The following is a 13,799-nucleotide window of genomic DNA, read 5'->3' as shown; positions in this document are numbered from 1 at the left end:
TGCCAAAGTGCTTGCTCATAGGGGGTCATATGATTGTTGGGTTTTTCTCTGTATCTATGAAGCGCCTTGAGGCGACTTTTGTTGTGATTTGGCGCTATATAAATAAAATTGAATTGAATTGAATTGAATCAAACACATAACATCCTTATAGAATATGATGTAACACTATAGATCAACTTACCTCAGAATATATAAAGCATATAAACAATTACAGCAATATGATGCAACAAACACAGCAGTGCTACTGATCCAAAATACTCAAAGCTTCATATAACTGAAACAAACATTTATTTTTAGCTCCATTCTGCTACTGATACATACTTTAGGTTTCTGAATGTTAAACTTGTTGCTGCCTTTCATAGTGTGTAACTTGAAGGCCCTGAGTACTTTCTCCCACACTGAAAACACTGGGAGGATCACATTATTTGAACATTACCTAATAAGACTGATTCAGGACAGACAATTATGTTAAACTTTCCTATCAGTCCTTCACAAACAGGGAACAGTCTGTCTATTCTCTCCATCTGTCAGCTGCTGCTGGCTCTTCCTCCTCCTCTTCCTCACACACTGCTGAGTTTGTCCTGGTGGATCATCAGGGCTGCAAAGCCTCACAGATGATGTGCAGCAGTTGCTCCCTCAGTCTGTCCTCACTCTGGACACTTGCAGTCGTCACACATGGAAGTCAAATGTGTGATAAGCTGCAGGATTCAAATACAAGTGTAACTTATAAACACATGTTCATACTTTTATTCCACAATCATAGAGAAAGAAACAGAGAGAGAGTGCAGGACAGACAGACAGGTGACAGTCTCAGGTGTACACACTGCTACAAAACAGCACAAGAGAAGGAGGATTTAGTGTTTGTGTTATTACGAGTGCTAAACAAGAAGAGTTCCCAGATGGTACAGTGGACAAATGTGTGACTGCTGTGATTAAAGCATCTTTCTTTCAGCTTAACGAGTGAACCGTCAGCTCGTTCAAACACACGTTAAAGTCCGTTTGGCTCGACACCACCGAACAGAGGCAGCAATATAACACAGCTAACATTAACAGTGCAGTGAATCCTGCTTGTGCCGTGATATTCAGGACTGCAAACCGAGCAGCATCACTGACTTTCATCTTGTTGTGTTTGTGGATATATGACTGACTTTAATTATCCATATAATCATCACATTCTCTGTAAGATTAAAGTCAACTATATATTTATTTTGAAGTAGAGGCTTTAAAACCAAGTTAACGCTGAAAGTACAAACATCACTAATGTCACATAACTTTGCCGACATGTGGCAACAGTAATGTTTTAATGTTCTTCATTATTAAACATTCGCACATAAATAAGTGACGTCATATTCAGTACTTACTTTTGACCACGAAGCGTGCACCGGACCACACTCGAAATCGACGGCGCATTTGAAGTACATTTCGAATTGGGACAGCTGTCGTCGCGTGGCGGTGACGTAATTGCACTTAAAATGCGTACTTCAAGCGTGCGGTCTCTTAATTGGGACACAGCCATAGTGTCAGATGTTTAGTTACTCCTCGGCCTCCTTTAGCAGTAATGATATCGGTAACAAATGTAGCATATTTGCAGCTCTGGAGGCCAGGATTACTGAATTGGAGACTCGGCTTCGCACCCTTCATTCACCCGTAGATAGCCAGGCCCCTGTAGCTGGTGCAGCCGAAGATAGCATAGCTAGCTGTTCCCTGGCAGACCCCAAGCAGCTGGGGAAAGAGGGCGGCTGGGTGACGGTGAGGAGGAAGCATAATCCTAAACAGAAGCCCCAGGTACATCACCAACCTGTTTATGTGTCTAACATTTTTTCCCCACTCGGCAACACACCCGCCGGGGGTCAAACTCTGGTAATCGGTGTTGCAGAGTTGCAGTCTTACACGCCTCTCTGCAGCTTCTCTCCTCCTGCTACCTCCCCAAAAACCCATCTCCATAGAGACTGTGTCAGCTTCCAAAAAGACAAAAAACAAACTAAAAACCAGCAACAAACAACTTAAACATAAACAATTACAAAGAAAGAACAACACAGAATCCACATCTGAACCAAAGAGTAAAACAGTGAAATGTGGATTATTAAATATTAGGTCTCTCTCCTCCAAGTCTCTGTTAGTACATGACTTAATAATTGATCAACAAATTGATTTACTCTGCCTTACAGAAACCTGTCTCAAATCAGAAGTACCTGACTCCGTGGTATAATTCTCAAACACGTAGCCTAAAGCAGATGACTCGTAAGCTGGAGAGGAAATGGCGTGTCACAAATTTAGAGAATCATTATTAGCCTGGAGAAATAGTTTGCTGCTTTATAAGAAAGCCCTCCGCAAAGCCAGAACATCTTACTATTCATCACTGATTGAAGAAAATAAGAACAACCCCAGGTTTCTCTTCAGCACTGTAGCCAGGCTGACAAAAAGTCAGAGCTCTTTTGAGCCAACCATCCCTTTAACGTTAACTAGTAATGACTTCATGAACTTCTTCACAAATAAAATTTTTATCATTAGACAAAAAATTACCAGTAATCATCCCACAGATGTAATATTATCTACAGCTACTCTTAGTACCATTGTTGTTAAGTTAGACTCTTTTTCTCCAATTGATCTTTCTGAGTTAACTTCAATAATTACTTCCTCCAAACCATCAACGTGTCTTTTAGACCCCATTCCTACAAAACTGCTCAAAGAAGTCCTGCCATTAATTAATTCTTCGATCTTAAATATGATCAACCTATCTCTAATAATCGGCTATGTACCACAGGCCTTCAAGCTGGCTGTAGTTAAACCTTTACTCAAAAAGCCATCTCTAGACCCAGCAGTCTTAGCTAATTATAGGCCAATCTCCAACCTTCCTTTCGTATCAAAAATCCTTGAAAGAGTAGTTGTCAAACAGCTAACAGATCATCTACAGAGGAATGGTTTATTTGAAGAGTTTCAGTCAGGTTTCAGAGCTCAGCACAGCACAGAAACAGCTTTAGTGAAGGTTACAAATGATCTTCTTATGGCCTCTGACAGTGGACTCATCTCTGTGCTTGTCCTGCTAGACCTTAGTGCAGCATTCGATACTGTTGACCATAATATCCTATTAGAGCGATTAGAACATGCTGTAGGTATTACAGGTACTGTGCTGCAGTGGTTTGTATCATATCTATCTAATAGACTCCAGTTTGTACATGTAAATGGAGAGTCCTCTTCACACACTGAAGTTAATTATGGAGTTCCACAGGGTTCAGTGCTAGGACCAATTCTGTTTACATTATACATGCTTCCCTTAGGCAGTATCATTAGAAGACATAGCATACATTTTCACTGCTATGCAGATGACACCCAGCTCTATCTGTCCATGAAGCCAGATAATACACACCAATTAGTTAAACTGCAGGAATGTCTTAAAGACATAAAGACCTGGATGGCCGCTAACTTTCTGCTTCTTAATTCAGATAAAACTGAGGTTATTGTACTCGGCCCTGAAAATCTTAGAAATATGGTATCTAACCAGATTCTTACTCTGGATGGCATTACCTTGGCCTCCAGTAACGCGGTGAGGAACCTTGGAGTCATTTTTGACCAGGACATGTCCTTCAACGCACATATTAAACAGATATGTAAGACTGCTTTCTTCCATTTGCGCAACATCTCTAAAATTAGAAATATCCTGTCTCAGAGTGACGCTGAAAAACTAGTTCATGCATTTATTACTTCCAGGCTGGACTACTGTAATTCATTATTATCAGGATGTCCAAAAAACTTGCTGAAAAGCCTTCAGCTAATCCAAAATGCTGCAGCAAGAGTCCTGACAGGGACTAGAAAGAGAGAGCATATTTCTCCTGTTTTGGCTTCCCTTCATTGGCTTCCTGTTAAATCCAGAATTGAATTCAAAATCCTGCTCCTCACATACAAGGTCTTAAATAATCAGGCCCCATCTTATCTTAATGACCTTGTAGTACCATATCACCCTATTAGAGCACTTTGCCCTCACTCTGCAGGCCTACTTGTTGTTCCTAGAGTATTTAAAAGTAGAATGGGAGGCAGAGCCTTCAGTTTTCAGGCCCCTCTTCTGTGGAACCAGCTTCCAGTTGGGATTTGGGAGACAGACACTATCTCTACTTTTAAGATTAGGCTTAAAACTTTCCTTTTTGCTAAAGCATATAGTTAGGGCTGGACCAGGTGACCCTGAATCCTCCCTTAGTTATGCTGCAATAGACGTAGGCTGCCGGGGGATTCCCATGATGCATTGAGTTTTTCCTTTCCAGTCACCTTTCTATCTCACTATGTGTTAACAGACCTCTCTGCATTGAATCATATCTGTTATCAATCTCTGTCTCTCTTCCACAGCATGTCTTTTATCCTGTCTTCCTTCTCTCACCCCAACCGGTCGCAGCAGATAGCCGCCCCTCCCTGAGCCTGGTTCTGCCGGAGGTTTCTTCCTGTTAAAAGGGAGTTTTTCCTTCCCACTGTTGCCAAAGTGCTGGTCATAGGGGGTCATATGATGGTTGGGTTTTTCTCTGTACCTATGAAGCACCTTGAGGCGACTTTTGTTGTGATTTGGCGCTATATAAATAAAATTGAATTGAATTGAATTGTGTAATTTAAGTGATCTAGGTTTTTTGGTGTTTTGGTGTTTTGGAAGTTCAGTTAACGCTAGAAATGTGTTTTGGAATTTGTACGTGCTTTGTCTCTAGGGGCCACCACATATATTTATAAATAAACATATATAAATATAGCCACTTTTTTTACATTAGTAATTCCTTTTGTGCATAATTTTATATTATTGTTAACAGTAAATTAATCAAAGCAACAAAACAACCTGAAGAGCCGGTTCTCTAAAAAGAGAAATCCCATCACTACTTTTATTGCGTGATTTGTTTGGGTTTCCACCAGCTAGAATTACCAAAACTAGGAGCAGCATAGCGTAACATATGGAACAGGAAAAGACCGCCGTGGAATCCATTTATTTCAACAAAGTAACTGTATTCTGAATACTACCTTTTAAATGGTATATAAATATGAGTAACTGTAATGGAATACAGTTACTCATATTTTGTATTTTAAATATGTAACGCTGATACATGTATTCCATTACTCCCCAACACTGACCTCAAATCAACCCATTTATGATCACAACAATTACTTTCAGTGCTACTTTTAAGATAAAAAATTTAATAAATTAATTAAATTTGAGTACAGGAACAAGAAGAGTACAGACTGTATGAATATACACATGAGATGTTCCTGTTTTACCATTACATACTTTTCACCTTTTGTTTTTCCAAATTTTCTTGAAATACATTCAATCAAACAGAAAATTTGCAGATATATCAGAGAGATGAGTTTGTGTTTGTCAGCTGTTTGTGTGGAGTTGTTCTTTATGTTCACCTCAAATCAACCTGAGTGTCATTTCTCTTTAGTTCTGATCTCACTGCTGAGCTGCACAACAAACCAAGGTCAGTAACCTTCTTCTGTCACAGTTTAGACCTGATTGGGTTTCAGAATGGATCTCACATATAAAACTTATGAGATAAATGATAAAGCACAGCATACATACAGCATACATAATTGTGTCATGTGTAACAGATCATCAGTTTTTCATTGTAACCCTCACAGCTCGTCTGACTGTGAGTCCCAGCAGCTCTCAGTTCTTTGAAGGAGACTTTGTGTCTCTGAGCTGTGAGGAGGACGACAGCTCTGCTGGATGGACTCTGAGGAGAAACACAAGCAAACAACAGAGGACTCAGTGTGGAGATGGGTGGGGGAAACCAGCTGGTTCTTCCTGTAACATCAGCTACATGTACCCATGGGACAGTGGCGTTTACTGGTGTGAGTCCACAGAGGGTCCCATCAGTAACATGGTTAACCTGACAGTCACTGGTAAGCTGAGTGTGTGGAGTTAGTGTTGATGAAGCTGTGTGTAAATGGATGAAATGCTGTAGTTTGTCTCTGTGTTGAGGTGGATCAGTGATCCTGCAGAGTCCTGTCCTCCCTGTGATGGAGGGAGATGACGTCACTCTGCTCTGTAAAACAAAGACCACTCCCTCCAACCTCCCAGCTGCTTTCTATAAAGATGGCTCCCTCATCAGGAAGCAGCCTACAGGTCACATGACCATCCAGCATGTTTCCAGGTCTGATGAAGGCCTCTACAAGTGTGACATCAGCGGTCATGGAGAGTCTCCATCCAGCTGGATCACTGTCACAGGTGACACACTCACCTGTCTGTGTTTCTGCAGCTTTCAACATTCACAATGTGACAACTTGATGACTGTGTTTGCTTTATTTTAGACAAACACACCACCACACCTCCACCTACATCCACACCTACATCCACACCTCCACCTGGTTCCACCTCTCCTCCTGTTTCATCTCTTCTTTCTGTGTTGTCATCTGTTGGATCAGTCTGTGTTGTGGTTCTACTGGTGTTACTGGTTCTGCTGGTGAGACGATGTGTTCACAGGAAACCTGAAGGTGAGACTCAGACTTTTCAATATATGTGGTTATGTAAATCCATGTGTTATGCTATTTATGTTTATTATGTTTATTATGATTTGATGTAAGCATTTCACTGCATATCGTACTGTGTATGACTGTGTACGTGACAAATAAAATTTGAATTTGAATTTGAACCCTGCGGCTTTTAGTCAGGTGTGGCTTTTCTATGGATTATCCATGATTTTTGTCATATCGTAAGACGATTTGTTTTGTTTGTTCCGCTGTTGTACGGCACTACGTTTCCTGGCGGAAGGGCATGTGATCAGACACACAGTATCGGGGTTCAAGAGTGATATGTTGGTCACGTGTCCATCCGCCAGGCAACATAGTGCTGTACAAGTAGCGCGAAAAACAAACTTCAAAGTAGCGCTATGCGTTCAGCGGGAGTCGTGGATGATGAGCGGTGATAAACTTGCGAAAAGGAAGTTATGCTCAACTCCACCAGTGGAATCTGACAGCGTGGAAAAGTGTGAAAACATCCACGATCACCAACGGATTTCGAAGGGCTGGACTGCTGCATGATGGAGAGGAGGACACCACGGCCTTTCTGAGGGTGTTCGACTCTGACACTGACAACGAGGATTTCTTTGGTTTTGAAAGTGACAACAAAGGAAAGAAGCTGAGAGTGGATGATGAAGCCACCCTGAGCCTGTTCGTTTCCGACACTGGAGAAGAGGACTTTGGTGGTTTTAGTGCGCAGGAAAAAGAGAAAGATGGTGAATGACTGACTTTTCTTCTTGTTAAAGCCGTGTCGCTGCACCTGAGCCTAAAAGGTAGTCTGAATCTATTTTTCTGGTGTGCTGTAGGTTATTGTTATGTACTACATTTGTTACTCATTTATGAAGCACAGTACATGTTTCGTACTTGTAATTACCGCTACTTGTACATATACCTAAAAAGTTATGCAAATATGTACCCATAACTTGTTTTTCAAAATATTAATAAAAGTGATGTGTCTCCAAACAGCCATCTCTTTCCTGACAATTCCCTTTGTGCATATTCTCTTACATATGATAAGTCAACATTGAAACACCTGCGGCTTTTAGTCAGGTGCGGCTAATGTATGTACAAAACAGGATTTTCCCCTGATTTTAGCTTGTGCGGCTAATATTCAGGTGCGCTTTGTAGTCCAGGAAATACGGTAGATTCTTAAATGTTTACTTTGGTTTATTTCAACAGATCAAAAAAAAGGCAGACATGACAACAGTGTCATTGAAGATGACATCATGTACAGTGACATCAAAATATCACATCATCAACAAGAGCCAATCAGTCAAATCAGAGGTAGATTTTTTTCATTTATTTTTCTTTGGTGGAAATTGGATGGGGAGAGGGAGGGGTTCAAAAACATTAAGCACAAATCTGTATATATACATCTTCTTAGAGTCACGGCTGCTACTAATAAAATAATTATTCTGTCATGATTTTAATTTCTACAACAAAAGACAAAAATGCTCAGAAATAAAAACAAAATCTATTACATATAATTAATACATCCTGCCAAATTAAAGTTTTTAGGCATCAGGTTACATTTATATTAAATAAATTCTAATGAGAAGCCTCGTTATGATTATGATTTTACCACCATCAAATAAAACAGTAGACATAAAACCTGATTATAGATCTTCTTTTATTGTTGTTGTTCCTTAAGTTGTTTATTGATTTAAAGGATGTGAGTGGGCGTTAAGGCGTCTGGGAAGGGATCTTAAAATCCTGGGCCATCTGATCTCAGGAATTCGCATGATAAGGTGGGGCCAGGTTTCACAATGAACTCACCCGAAACTCTGGCTGATTGGGACCCACACCCAGTTTCACACCTTGGCTCAGGCGATTAGAGGATCATCAGGGGTCCTTTTGTCCCTCTGTGGGGGTCACTCCCACTAGGTTTATATCTGGGACTCTCCACCATTTGATCTTAGAACTGAAGAAGCTTCTCGGATGAGAGGTGAAACGTCTTCAAGTAACTTAAAGGAGTCCAGACGCTTTTCTTTGCAAGCTCCTTTGACTCTGTACTTACTTGGTGTTGTTCACTGTGAGCTGTTTGTGGTCTGTGGTTAACTGAAACAAACAGCTCTGCAGTCGTCCAGCATCCTGTTTCTCATTATAGAAACGTGTAGGCAACAAGTGTTTCACCACAGAGCTGCTGGTTTTCAAAGGAGAAAGAAAAATGTAGAGATCGTTTCTAAAAGCTGTAAACTCTGCACACAGACTGTGAATCTCAATGAGATTTCCTACAAATAAAATCCAGTTAACTGCATTAATTATTACACTATTCTTTTTTTAAAGAATCTTTACTGCCTCATATTTAATGACCACCTACATTTTTAAATTGTAACCAAATTAAATTAGACAGAAGACACAACTGAAATACACTGAGAGAAACACAGGGAGATTACACACAGGTGGGGGACAAAGCTGGGAGAGATTAACGTGACAAGACAAGGGAGGCAAACTGAAAACACTCACATAAGACGCAGACCTTCACAATAAAACAGGAACTTACACATGCAAGGACACAGACTGAGAAAGGCGGACTTAACACAGGAATACAGAACAGAATAAACACTAAACAGAGTAAGAACAGAACCAAAATCACAATAATAGAAAACACAAAACGCTTGGACAAAAGGACCCAGGATCATGACACATTATACCTCAGACAGAGACATGATTCAGATCATAAAGATATTTGTTTATTAACCATTTTATAAAACAAAACATGCAATGAAACAACTTTCAGCTCAATTGCATCTATGCAAACGTCTATTTTATGCCTAAATATACAGTGGACCCTCGTTTATCGCAGGAGTTCTAAAAATAATCTGAAATCTGGTCTTTAAGTCTGACGTCATTAGCCATGTCCAAGTCAAACGATCACTGCAGCATCACTGAGATGTGAAAAACTGTCTAAATTCCTTTATCTTGAATAAAATGATACATGTAAGTGTGGCTGCTCTACCAGGTGTAACGAATAATTTTAACATCCAGGCATCCATGAAAACAGAATTTATTAAATTTAACAATGTTAGAAGTTAGCAGGGCGTTAGCTCGCTAGATTTCTGAAACAAATTCAAACGTACAGCTCTGCTATCACTTCCAACATAAATGAAGACAGAAAACTAAACAGTGGCATTTGTAGGGTTACTGAAGTTGGACTGACTGGTATATAATGATATGCTACGTGATTGCTAGCAACACAGCTATGTTAGCATAAAATAAAAACTGTGAAGCTGGAGGACGAACACTAACTCCATAAAAGTTAATGTAAGTGTTCCCGATGGTTAGGGATAAATGTAATTGCATGGCAGGATGCTGTAAACGGACCAAACTTCAGTCAGGACTGAGATAATCCATTCACAATATGAGGTTAGTCATTATTATACTGCTGCATGGGCTGGGCTGTAGTTACATCGTAAGGTTTTAAAAACTGAGCTTTAAAATTATTAGTAGTAATAAAAATGAGAGGGGCCGACAGTGATCACTGACTGGTTTTAGGAGCTTGTTGAGATTAAATAGAACAAGACACAAAGCATTAAAACATGTTAAAAGCACAACAGCCTTATTAAACGCAGAGCACTTTAGGCCTGGAACCAGAATTTGTCACGCTATTACTTAAAGACCAGAGATCCGCGAAGTAGTCAGCTTTATTTTTTTACAATTACAGGGAGTGCAGAATTATTAGGCAAGTTGTATTTTTGAGGAATAATTTTATTATTGAACAACAACCATGTTCTCAATGAACCCAAAAAACTCATTAATAGTTTTTAATAGGGCCCCCCGCACCCCGGAGGAGGCCTGACCGAGCAACAGGCGCCAGGCCCCGCCAGGTAGCCACCGGGAGTGAGCCGGTACATACCTGAGAGCCCAGCCCTGGACACCAAGAACAACAATGCACTGACCCCTGAGGGCATCAGTCACCGGCAGGGAGTGTGGTGAGGGGAGATAGGCCTTGGAGGGCCTGGGAGTTCCCAGAGAGGCGGAGTCTAAGACCCGACCTGACATATAGACACAGACAAACAGGCACACACAGACACAAACATGCGTTCCCACCCTCATGCACACATATACAAACACTCAGCACTCACCCAACGTAAGGATTGACATAAATGGACATGTACACACAATCACACTCCCCAAACATACTCTATACCCCGGGTCCAGGTACCCTCGCCCCCAGAGGGGGAAACAGAACCCAGACAGATGTTACCCTTCCCCCCGGGGTGGAGGCAAGCAGACCGTCCAAGGCAGGAGCAGGGAGGCCAATTGGACAGCCAACATCTCCTCCCAGCCCCCCCGCCCCGATGGCTAGCAGAGAACGGGGGTGTGTGAAGACCCCATACCTCCCTCCTCCCGCTCGTGTAGTGTTGCTGCGTGTTGTTCTAAAGTGCATTTAAAACAAGGGATAGCATGGTGCTGCCTCCAGAGAGCAGCAGGTGTTAGCACGGCCCCTCCCGAGAACCCTCAATGTCTACATGGATTTAAAATTGAGAGGTGGGCACCAGCGCCAGAGGTAGGTTTGAGTACACAGACCATCCACTGGACGCCGTTAATGTGCCCACCCTCAAGGCCCTATATATATATATGTGTGTGTTATGAGAGTGTAAGTAATGTGGATGTCTAAGTTGTGAGATAAAATTGAGGCACAGGTGGCCAGAAGGGGACGGGGGGGGGGGGGGGGGGATGTCTCCCCTGCACCCTCGTGACACACCCACACCCCAAGGCCCTGCCTGTGTGGGTGAGTGTGGTAGAGCGGGAAGAGGGAGGTAGCCGGGGATGAGGAGGAAGATGGGAGAGATGCACATCACCTAATATGCTTAATTGGTAGTGGGCTTTCGAGCCTATACAGCTTGGAGTAAGACAACATGCATGAAGAGGATGATGTGGAAAAAATACTCATTTGCCTAATAATTCTGCACTCCCTGTATTATAAATGTTTTAAGGCTGTAAAACCCTCACTACACACTTTATACACTTTTCTCAGAACATGAACATTTCATGAACATTTTCACCCGCCCCACAGCCGCATAACTTCTACTTTCCTTTAGCATGTCCAGAAATCCAACTTTTTGTGCAATGGTTAGCATCTTCCCCTGCCTTTTGTGTGCTACAGCAGGTGCCTTTGATGGTGCAAAACAGTTGGTCGACATGGTTGGGTTTGCTGGGGAGAAAACTTACAAACATACAGTACAGCACTTCAGAGTCATTCTGCTAGCGATCTAAGATTTAAGTAAATTTGACAAGCTGAACGCATTCTGTACTGGACAGGAGACACGGCACGAGATTGACTGACAATGGTCTACAGCTAATAAGGAAGAAAAAAAGCGTACAAAATTGCACTAAAATAATCGAAACTGCAAGGCCGTGAAAGTTGAACCGCGTTATAGCGAGGGACCACTGTACACAACAAAAGCCACAAACATGCACTGTCATGTTTCTTCCCAGCCTCTTTCTTTCTCTTTCCTGTCAGTCCTGTCAGTTCTGATTGTAATAACTCAACCACTTTGGAAAAGCCATAATGATCCACTTGGATCATGGAACAAATACATCTGTTGGACAGTTTTTCTCGGCCTTCAGACACTAATTCTGATTGCTACAATACAGGACATACAAAAAAAGGGACCCCTTTAGGCTCCAACTCATCTTTGTCTTTGACCAGGATCACCAGAGAAACCAATTCTGTCTCTCTCCATGCTTTGAGGAGGCTGACATTATTATTATTATTATTATTTTTGTGTGTGTGTGTGTGTGTGTGTGTGTGTGTGTGTGTGTGTGTGTGTGTGTGTGTGTGTGTGTGTGTGTGTGTGTGTGTGTGTGTGTGTGTGGTTCGGCTGCTGTCCGAATGTGCTCCCAGTTTCTATAAGAGAGTACAACACTTTCTGTGGTTTCCTGCCAAATATTAATTCAAAGGGAGAAAGGCATGGAGGCCTGTGACAACTCTTGCACTACAAAACAGCTAATGTCCACCAGGTGATCCTGGGTGATTCATCTTTATGAATTATAGATTTTAAGGTCTTATCCAGGTGCTCCACCAGCCTGTTGGTTTGCGGTACATGATAGTCCAAGTAGATTTAATGCTTAGTAATTCATGCAGTTCTTTTAACATGTGAGACATGAACGAGATGCCCTGGTCAGTCAGTCATTTCTTTCAGGATACTCTCTTTGCTACACTCTTTGCAGAATTGCTGTGAAGCAGCATTGCTTTGGGACAGTCGCAGTCCTCGCCCTGGTCGAACACTCCCATCTGTTACTGTTGCTATTTTTACCATTTCTTCTTGGAGCAACTGTAACCCACATAATTTCCTTAGAGATTAATAAAGTATTCTGATTGGTTCAGGATGACCTGCCATTATCCAATCACACATCTGCTTACCTGCATCTTTTGCTCGTTTCTCCTCCTCTTCTTTTCTATTTTTTCTAAACTGAGGACCTGATGGCTTTGAACTTTTCTTGTCCATCTTACATCGGTTTTAATGTTGCACTCCAGTATGAACACCCATCCTTTAACTCAGGGATCACCACAACATAACCTAACACACCTACACCTTAGTTCACAGATTCACTTTTTGTCGGGTTTATTTCTGGGATTTCGCACAACCCAGGATTCAAATCATGAATACATAATGGGCTTGGATTTACAACTTTATGAATGAAATGTGCTCTATTTGGAAGAAGCCCCCCCGCCCCATTGACAGGTTGTGTGTGAGACTTTAAATCATCAAAATGTAAATTGTAAATTTTTATAATATATAATATTTATAACATATAGCTTTTTTTTTTTGCTGATGCCCGTGATGCCACCTGTGTCGCCAGTATCAAAAACCGCTACTGCTTTGGGATATCATGTTGCATAAAACAAAATGGCATCCCTGTGCACTCTGGTGAAATAGCCTGATGAGGTCCATGCTAAACAGTAACTCCATTAAAGGTAACTGGTGAAAAGGAATGGCCCGATGGTTCACCAACATAGGCAAACAGTCAGTCTGTCATCTCCATCCATTACTGGCTAAATTGCTTCAAGTATAAGGTTTGAAAATAACAAAAGATACAGTGAGGATTGCAAATAATTTAGCCAAGTGTGTTGACCTAGAGCAGAACTTTAAAATAAAAGCAAAGATGAGATTAAATGTCATCAAAGATGTCTTCACTCTCCTGATGCCATTTGTGTGAAACAAAACATGAGATGACAAAAAAAGACATTTTTTTTAAATCAGCAACCACAAATTAGTAAAGAACATGTATGAATAAGCCAGCATTTTACTTTGTTTGTAATTATTTTAAACTAAAATTCTTAATCCTTGGAGAAAACATCAACA

General features: G+C 41.2%; 1 protein-coding gene across 1 annotated transcript in view; it reads right to left on the bottom strand.

The window, feature by feature from the left end:
* The window catches only part of LOC113017912 (CD226 antigen-like), a 133,461-nt gene that overhangs the window by 86,577 nt on the left and 33,085 nt on the right, over positions 1–13,799 (bottom strand). The gene's annotated exons all lie outside the window — the stretch shown is intronic.

This window comes from Astatotilapia calliptera, unplaced genomic scaffold, assembly GCF_900246225.1.
Source record: "Astatotilapia calliptera unplaced genomic scaffold, fAstCal1.2 U_scaffold_28, whole genome shotgun sequence".
Lineage (NCBI taxonomy): Eukaryota > Metazoa > Chordata > Actinopteri > Cichliformes > Cichlidae > Astatotilapia > Astatotilapia calliptera.
The sequence above is the reverse complement of the archived record's forward strand: the minus strand, read 5'-3'. Positions and strand labels throughout refer to the sequence as shown.